The 8,885-nt window shown below is 39.5% G+C and overlaps 1 protein-coding gene across 18 annotated transcripts in view; it reads right to left on the bottom strand.

The window, feature by feature from the left end:
* Positions 1-670: 670 nt before the first annotated feature.
* The window catches only part of DTNA (dystrobrevin alpha), an 892,688-nt gene continuing 884,473 nt past the window's right edge, over positions 671-8,885 (bottom strand). For all 18 annotated transcript variants that reach the window (XM_069220106.1, XM_069220107.1, XM_069220103.1 and 15 more), the window contains one exon: positions 671-6,122. The gene's annotated coding sequence lies outside the window, so the exon portion shown is untranslated. The remainder of the gene's footprint in view (positions 6,123-8,885) is intronic.

Raw genomic sequence — 8,885 nt, 5'->3', positions numbered from 1 at the left:
AGAGAAGCAGACCTTGAGGAGTAACACGTTGATAAAAGTAATAAGGCAAACGGAAGGACATTTTCATACTGCTACTAAAATTTTGACTGATAACGAGATTGAAAATAGAGAAAAAAAGATAACACTTCCTTCTAGGATTACCAATGTAATGGGTGATTCATTATGTACATTAAGTAGAATTGTTACTTTTTCATATAATAGTTACAGCTTTTTACTGATATTGGCTGTTATAGTTCTTAATTAGAAACCTTCAACTTTATGTTATTCAAGTATTGATAGTAATTACATTTCGATTAATTATTCATTTTTCATTTTTTTTGTTTGTCAAAGGGAATGGGATGTGTAGCTTGTTTATTCCCTTTTACTAAGTATGAACATTTGTGCTCACCTCTGTGGGGCAGTTCTATTTGTTGTTCGAGTTCTAGAACGGAGAGTGACCAGAGAGAATAACAGAGGAGGCTGAAAGGAAACTTGTACTGTGTTGTTAACATAATAAATATCTTCAATTATGAGCTGGATTTGACCTCGTTACTCCACACGTTCCACTCTATAACTTAGTGCTACGATTACTGGCAATTCCTAGCACCCAGCAAAATGAGTAAGCCGCCGCCTTTGTCAGAGTAAAGGGAGCACGCAACCAAAATAACTGACACACCTTTAGGACAGGCCAGACATTTTACAAAACTGTTTTTCTTTTAATGAAGAAATGATTTCATTCCAAAATATAGACACACAGATAGTTTAATCACTTCAAAATATAACGTGTCCCCAAGGAGGTTCGAACACACACAAAACAATACTTAACAGCAATACAAAAAAAAAACCATACAATAGTAGTTTTCTGACAATACCAATTAATATTGTGAAATTCGTTTGTGTCTCGGTGTCTGCTGTCTCAAGAAGTGTCAAGGATAGTAGTCATAATTACAAAAATCTCTTATGGTTAGTAGTCTTGACATGTGGCGCTTCGTACATTTTTGGTTCAAAAGAAAAAATGCCCCTCCTTTATGCGGGCATGGTAAGGTGTCTGTTCTTCATGGCTCTCTCAGTTAAAATTGAACCAGGGTGTTGAGCGCAACCCAAGGTTGCAGTATTTACAAGATATATCTACAGCAATTGTCAGTAGTTCTGAGGGTGGCTAAACCAATGCAGCCGATTGTGCTAAAAGAAGATGCTACTGTTGTTTGGTTCATGCATGTAATAAAACACATATAAGAACACATCAAAGGCCACACAAATTGTAATGCAATTCAGTTAACACAACTACAGAACTTATTATCCACTTTCCCTAAACGTTCAAGGACCTGCAGAGCCTATTACCTCCCTTTCCTTCTTCAGTTTTAATAAATAGTTTAAAGTCCCTCAGAAGACTATCCAGGATTAAAGACCCTTAGGATTCTTATAGATGCTGTGGAATCTCTTGATAAGGCCATTTGTAAATTGATTTGTGAGACAGTTGTGAAATTTAGTTTTGAAATGATTTCAAGCTCACTGGAAAGTCCTCAAAAGGAATGGTAAACATCTGGTTCAGATCTGTATTTGGGAATAGATGAGTTTGTGCACAACGGAATTCTGTACCCTTTCATGAGGTACTTTATAGTTGGTTTCTAACATAAGGAGGTGATCTTCCAAGTAGAGCCATGCCACTGGTGCAGCTCCTGATGAAATACCAAAAGACATTCTTCATGTTGCACAAACAAATATGCACTGGTTCGTTCTCAGATTATTTTAAACGTATTCGTAACAGCCCTGCATTAGCATGGAAACGATGAAGCTAGCCTCAACGTTTGCTTGTTATGGCTGTTGAGAGGTATTTGAAAGTTGTCAGATGAAGTGGTCAGGTAATCTACAATCTTTGTTAGCTCAGAGGGGTTTCGGCATTATGTTGTGGTTTTCCTCACAAATGTGTACAAACACCGCTTTGGATCACTTGCCCCAACTAGGCAAGGGTGATATAGGATTTTCTGAAGCCGCTGCAACAGAGATATTGTATTGCCACCTCGCACAACAGTGGGACCCTATCTGATTCTTCTATGGATATTCTGGCATATCCCTACTTGGGCTGCCGCTGATGGCTGATTACTATAGTCTTGCTGTAGCACCAACCCAGAGGCAATATCATAGCATTCTTGCATACACTTGCAGGACTGTATCGTCCACCACGAATAAGCAAAGTGTAAAATGACAAAGGTGTGCTCTGACAAATGGCAATGTTGTACTGAGATAGTGCTGCAGTATTTTTTCTCATCTGCGACTAAACACGTTGCTCGAAGCTTTCGCTGTCAGTCTCATTCACTTGTAGAGGGAACAAAACCATAAATAATGCTCCATCTCACCCAATTATGATTAGAACTGAGCCCAATCTGACCTATCTGCTGATACACCTTTTTGTGTGAAAGCGAATGGTGTGGGAGGCGGGAGGTGTTAGTGACAACACATTATGTCAGTAAATGACTACAATTCTAATGTTCCAATAAATATTTTTCTATCAAGAGAAAAATATAGTAGCTTTACATAAAAGCATAGCTTACTTGAATAGTAAACATAGATAGTAAAATAAATCTATAACTGAATTTGAGTGCAGTGGGTACTGTATAAAGTAGTAGTAGTTTTTGGTTGCCTCCTGCATTGCTCAGGTTTGAAATCACACATTTACTGATATCTATGTCATCTTATTACGTCTTCTTCAGACAGGCTTCAGAATGATGATTCACTTTCTGATATGTAGGGATGCTACAAGGAAAGAAGTGAGTGTCATATGTTCTTAGCGTAGATATAATACAGCTAGCCACGCTCAGGAGTTATCATCAACATATGGGCAGAAGCCCATAATGCAGCGTCTGTTGCTCCTTTGCCCTATTAAAATAAGACCACTCACCGCTAAACTTAGGCTTCAAACACAGAGATCCAGTGAGAGGAATGAGGACATCTGATCACCGCAAAAAGCCAGCAATATGAGTCCATCAACCATCAGCCATGGTCTCAAAGGAATGGTAGGTTCTCCAGCACAATTACAAGTCTTGCACACATTTTAAACCCCTTTGCCCTCACGTCTAAACAAATAGTAACTGAAGTGATATGAGCAAGCAGAAGATCATGAGAAGAGTAAAACATGGTCAGGGTACCTATTAGCCAACATTGCATGTAACCCAGAGTAGCAATATCTTGCTGATGAAACATTCCCTAACTTTTATTAAAACGTGCTTTCCAACTCTATGAGTCAGTACTTTTCTGAAGTAACCAGGGCCACTTATCAATGCATCAAATGGTGTGAAAGGTCTCTGCAACTAATTTGCATGAAAATTGTAACTGATTACACGTGGTTGTGCTAATGTAAAACAGTAGTTTTCAATTAGTTAGGATTAGAACCTACAATCAAATGGCAGCAGAATTCATGGAAATAGAGTTTCCATAACAGTAGGCAGTGAAATCCTGTCTTCAGAAACAACATATTTGCTTATATCAATTAACTGACACGCCTGCATTCTTATACGCTGTCAAGGTGATGAAATAGTGTAAACAGATATGGGCTAAAATTGACCTTTTATGGGCTAAAAGCACCATAACAAAGAAAGGTACTCTTACAACCATGTAAGGTAAATCCTCCAAAAGTTATTGTTTGGCAAGACAACTTCATGAAAGTGTGTCATATGCTATTCTTTGTATACTTCAATAAGAGGGCCTTCTATGTGCAGTGGGCACAATTTAAACATTTTCTAAAGCAGAAATAGTTTGTGCAGATCAACTTTATCTGCAACAATAAACTAGTCCTGTGGACCTATTTTTAATTATTATTTTACGTCCGATCTAATTAAATATCCACAACAAAATCCGAAGTTCCTTTTTCGTTGTGTATCTAAATTATGCACGCATAGACCAATGTTCATTCTTAATATACGAGTCCCCTTGGATGAAAATAAGCACCTGTAGCGCCTGATAAGTCAATGCATTTGGGCTTACACATCGACATTCCTGTAGGTGTAGGGGCTTCCTCGTCTCCTTTACTTTCAGTAATGTCTTTGCAATCCCACACACCTTTGTGGGACATTTTCTGAGGTTTTTGACACGACAATTATCTTTCAAGTGTCAGGTTAACAAAAGTTGGATCTCCTGTGTCCTTTCTTGACCCCACTGCAGGATGTTTTCATGTCTTATGCGAAATAACATTTTGCAGTCCTCTTCTTTGGCAATGGGGATATATCTGATGCTTCCCTTGGCAATCTGGTTTGCCACTAGTCCTAGCAGCATAGAGGACCTAGAATGACATTGGCTTAACACTGGCTCCTCACACTTTGGAGAGGAGAACATTTTTGCAGAAAATGAATCAAAGCCAATTTTTCAACAGCCAACACTTGAATGTTTGTTGTCATCTCTAATTACACTTTTTCTTTTGGAAAAAGAGGACACAAAACACAGGCCCTTTGAGTGGTTTCAGACTTATTGACGTGAGGCTGCCATTTTAAGTGGCAGTATTTTAACATGAACAATTCAGTAAAAGAAGTTAGTACAGGTACACTGTGAGCTGCTGTGTGGGTCAAACATTTCTGTAGCGTCATGTTCAGAAATCCCACACATGCCCTGGCTGGATCTTGCTACATCTATCACGTGTGGCATACCCTGCGGTAAGGTGTGCAGTGCAGTATTGGTTGAGCTGTTTCCTTCACTATACTTCAGGCAGGTTGTGTGTGGAAACTACTGTTCACACTGAGGCAGCTGACGGAAATTTAACATGTTTTTTCCTGGCAACATTTCATCTTTTGGGGCAGGATTCTTTACTTCATGGGCTGTAAGAAGGGGCAAATTAAGGTCGCCCGGTGCTGTAGGGGAGTCTAGATTCTACTTCTTAGATATATCTCTCGTGCCCACACATTCCTAACCGTTTCTCCAAATGAGTTGCTATACCCAAGCCTTCATCTCTTCAAAGTGACCCCTGCTTTCTCAAGCCAGAGTCCACATACATCTTTGTGCTTTTCGCCAACAGTTTCGGTAGATAGGTTGCTGCAGCCCTAGAAGAGACTGCCTTGTGGAACACTTCCAACAGTAGGCATGCAGAACACCTGGTGGCTGTCTAAGGCAATGCATTCAAAAAATGTAAACAAACCAAGAACGTTTGCAAGCATACGTTAAACCTGTCTCGGAAGGTCTCAGCATAAACTGATAACAATAAAAAAAAACAAATATGATGATTTTTTGAAGGCATGCTTGATTCAGTTAAAACGGCAACAGAAACAGCTTAAACGAGAGATAATTTAAAACTAGCTTCAGTCAGTTCAGGGATCTTATGGCACCTGTGGTTTATAAACAGCTTTAGTACTTCAAAACATAGTTCACAGTTTTAAGAAGATCTGTACCGATTTAAAAACTATATACTATATAATTTGAATGTTACTTTTTCTATATGATAATGTCTTTCTGGAAAAAAAATATTTACACAAAGTATTTGTATGGCTGATTCGATATAATATTCTGAGAGAAAACATTCCCAAGTTTTAGATTAGCCCTAAGTTATAGCTTTCATGTTAGTGCACTTCGCACACGTTGTTTTACATACAATAGGACTTGTAAACAAGCTGCGAACACGGTAGTTTACATTTCTCTTGGGCAAAAAAAGGCCTATACACCCACTTAGGAGTATTCTCTGTCAGTGTACAATGCATAATCACAGTTTCTTTTCAGCGCTGTGAAAGAAAGTGTTACAGTGTATATACAGTAAACGAAATCTCGAAGGTATTCAAAAAAGAAACTGTTGTCTACAAACGGTATGGGTATTGCGAACTAAACAGATCCGATATCATGTGCAAAGGTTCCGTTTCTTGGTAATACTGCCGACAGTCGTTCCAGCAGCACAGGCTGTGCCCTTGGCCAGGGATGAGCATGTTACAGACAGGCCGCCCATTATGCATTAGCGTTTAAAAATGTATTTTTTGTCTTCAAAACACACACCTACAAACTACAACTTTTAGAACTAAAGTACTGTGCTACAGTCCTCGGCGACCTTCGGACGCTTCTCTTCTGAGCGACGCGGTCCCTGTTCCCCTGCGCTTCCCTCGTCGGCCATGTTTATCCGGCTCATTGTCGCCCGTTCTCCTACAGCCGTGGCCGTTCACTTCACCGAAGGTCGCCTGCAGAGAGAAAGGCGGCATGGCTTACTCGCAGTCACGCCCAGCTGTGCATCATACAGAAGGCAGCATGAGGAGAGGCAAGCTTGTGGAGAGCAGCGCCGGATTGGCCTTTTTTCTTGGGGCACTTGCCCAGTGGGTTGGAGCCACTGGAGGCCGCTTTCGAAAACTCAGGGCCCTTTCCGTTTCTGCTGCTTCTGACATTTCCCCCTGTTCTACGAAATTAACTGCAGTAGGTACAGAGGTTACGAGGCGTGGGAAGATCAGAGAGTGAGGGGAGAGAATGAGAATGGATGGAAAGAGAGAGAACTAGGAGAGGAGGAGTAGGGCTTCAGCATTGTTTGTCAGGGCTGCTTTTGGTTCCCCAGTCTGACTACCGTCTAGAGGGAGCTTCATTGACAACAGTTGTTTCAAATAACGACTCATGCATTATCTCCATTTTTGTAAAACTGAGGTTGGGGGGGGGGGTTAGTTAGATCACATTTTCTCTGAGTATTGTCACAAACTGAGAAGGATTATATAAAATGCTCTGCTCGGGCAGATGGAAAAACGTGCTGAGTTCTACACAGTACTCCAAGGGGGCACTGAGTGGAAATAATTCTGTAAGGCAAACAACCACTAGGTTGCAGGGTAAGGCAGGCCCTAACTCAGCAACAGCAGGACTTTATTTGTGCCTGTCATTGCCGGAGAGGGGCGCCAACACTCATTTGTGGGCATGGGAACTTATTTTTCATCATCACAGTTTGACCTAGAGAAAAAGAGGCAGCAAAAGGGTAAAGAAGGCTGAGGAGAAAGTTACAAAAATGGGAGAAAGCCGAGGTAAAAAAGAATTTGCAAGAGTGAGATGAGAGACAGGAAATGTAGAATAATTGCAATTGTAATAGTATTTATATAGCGCTTACAACCCCTGAGAAGGAGTTGAAGCGCTTTACGGCGAGTAGCACGCTACTACGGAACCCAGGAGGAATTAGTGGTGGATTAGTATAGGGAAATATGAGTACAGTTTTAATATTATTATGAGTTAATTTGAGCAGAAGTTAGTTGGATTGACTGGAGTAATGGAGGGATAGAGGAGGGAAGAATCCAGAAGTGTTAATTGGGAATTTATAGTAGTAGGATGAGGCTTGGGATGAGTAAAGGAAAGATGGAGGAGGGGAGAGTGTGGAAAGGGTTAGGGAGATCATAGCAGCTGGAGGGGTTTTCTCAAAGATGAGATAAATGAGGGAGAATTTAGTAGGGTTGTTTGGGAGATCATGGTAGTAAACTGAGGTTTGGGTGCGCTAGTTGTGGAAGAGGAGGGAAGAGCTTAAGCAAGGTTATTTTGGAGATGAAAGTAGCAGAATGGGTTTGGGATGAGCCGGGTGGGGATGGAGGATAAACGAGGTCGGTGCACAGCTACGGGCACAGGACCCGTAATTTGAATTGTCAAAGAAAAAAGAAAGTTCAGCTGGCACTCCACGACAACCGTAGTCTTTAATTTCGGCTTTCAAATCATAATAGATTGTTCACAGACAAAAACTTGCTTTAACAGCTACGCATTTCGACCATTGCGGTCTTCTTCAATAGCATCAAACATTACAGAGGCACCCCCCCTCTTAAAGATAAACCCTACCAATAATAAACATAGAAAATATACTTTGTTTCACATTAAATAACCAAATCCATATTCAATGCATTCAATGTATCAATCTTTAACTCTTCATCCCCTTGCTAATTAGACAATTATATATGAAAAACATAAGTCACAAATAATGCCAAAGACAAAATAAAGTAAATTGAATATTGGCAAAATATGTTGTTTAAACCAAAATAATTATTTTTGTTTTTCCAAACCATCCTGTATACAGCGGGGATCTAAACTATTGATAGCTTCATTGACATTATTAATATATTTTACAGATTTCCAATTTTTTAATTAAAATATTTAGTTTTAAACTTTTAACTGTATTTCAAATCTATTTTTCTAAAACTTTCATTACAGACAAACCACTTTATGTGGCCTAGTGGCCCTTCAAAGTCAAAAAATCCTCAGGGGGGCCTAAAAGCAAAATGAACAAAAAAAGCAAGCTATTAAACTCCTTTCAAAGATCTCCAAACGTATCCCCTCCCGAAACACTACAAACCGTTATCAAAAATCAATCCATTGTGCGTGGTACTATTCATTCAGTGCCATAATTACCCTAAATGTACATAAAGTTCCTCATCCTTATTCAGACCCCATGGGTGTCTGCTGTTTAACCTAATAATATATTCAGATGCCATTTTTCTCATTTTTCGATGTCGTTCTTTGGAATCAATATTGTGCCACTAACCCTGAGGGGGTGTGACAGGGAACGGCTTTTGAGAAAAATTGAATCTGAATATATTATTCAGTTAAACAGCAGACACCCATGGGGACTGAAAAAGGATGAGGAACTTTATGTACATATAGGGTAATTATGGCACTGAATGAATAGTACCACGCACAATGGATTGATTTTTGATAACAGTTTGTAGTGTTTCGGGAGGGGATACGTTTGGAGATCTTTGAAAGGAGTTTGATAGCTTGCTTTTTTTTGTTTATTTTGTTTGTAGGCCCCCCTGAGGATTTTTTGACTTTGAAAGGCCACTGGGCCACATAAAGCGGTTTGTCTGAAATAAAAGTTTTAGAAAAATAGATTTGAAATACAGTTAAAAGTTAAAAACTAAAAATTTAAATTAAAAAATTGGAAATCTGTAAAATAGATTATTAATGTCAATGAAGCTATCAATAGTTTTGATCCCCGC

This window comes from Pleurodeles waltl, chromosome 2_2 (assembly GCF_031143425.1).
Source record: "Pleurodeles waltl isolate 20211129_DDA chromosome 2_2, aPleWal1.hap1.20221129, whole genome shotgun sequence".
NCBI lineage: Eukaryota > Metazoa > Chordata > Amphibia > Caudata > Salamandridae > Pleurodeles > Pleurodeles waltl.
Note: the sequence above shows the minus strand (reverse complement) of the source record. Positions and strands in the feature narration are given on the sequence as shown.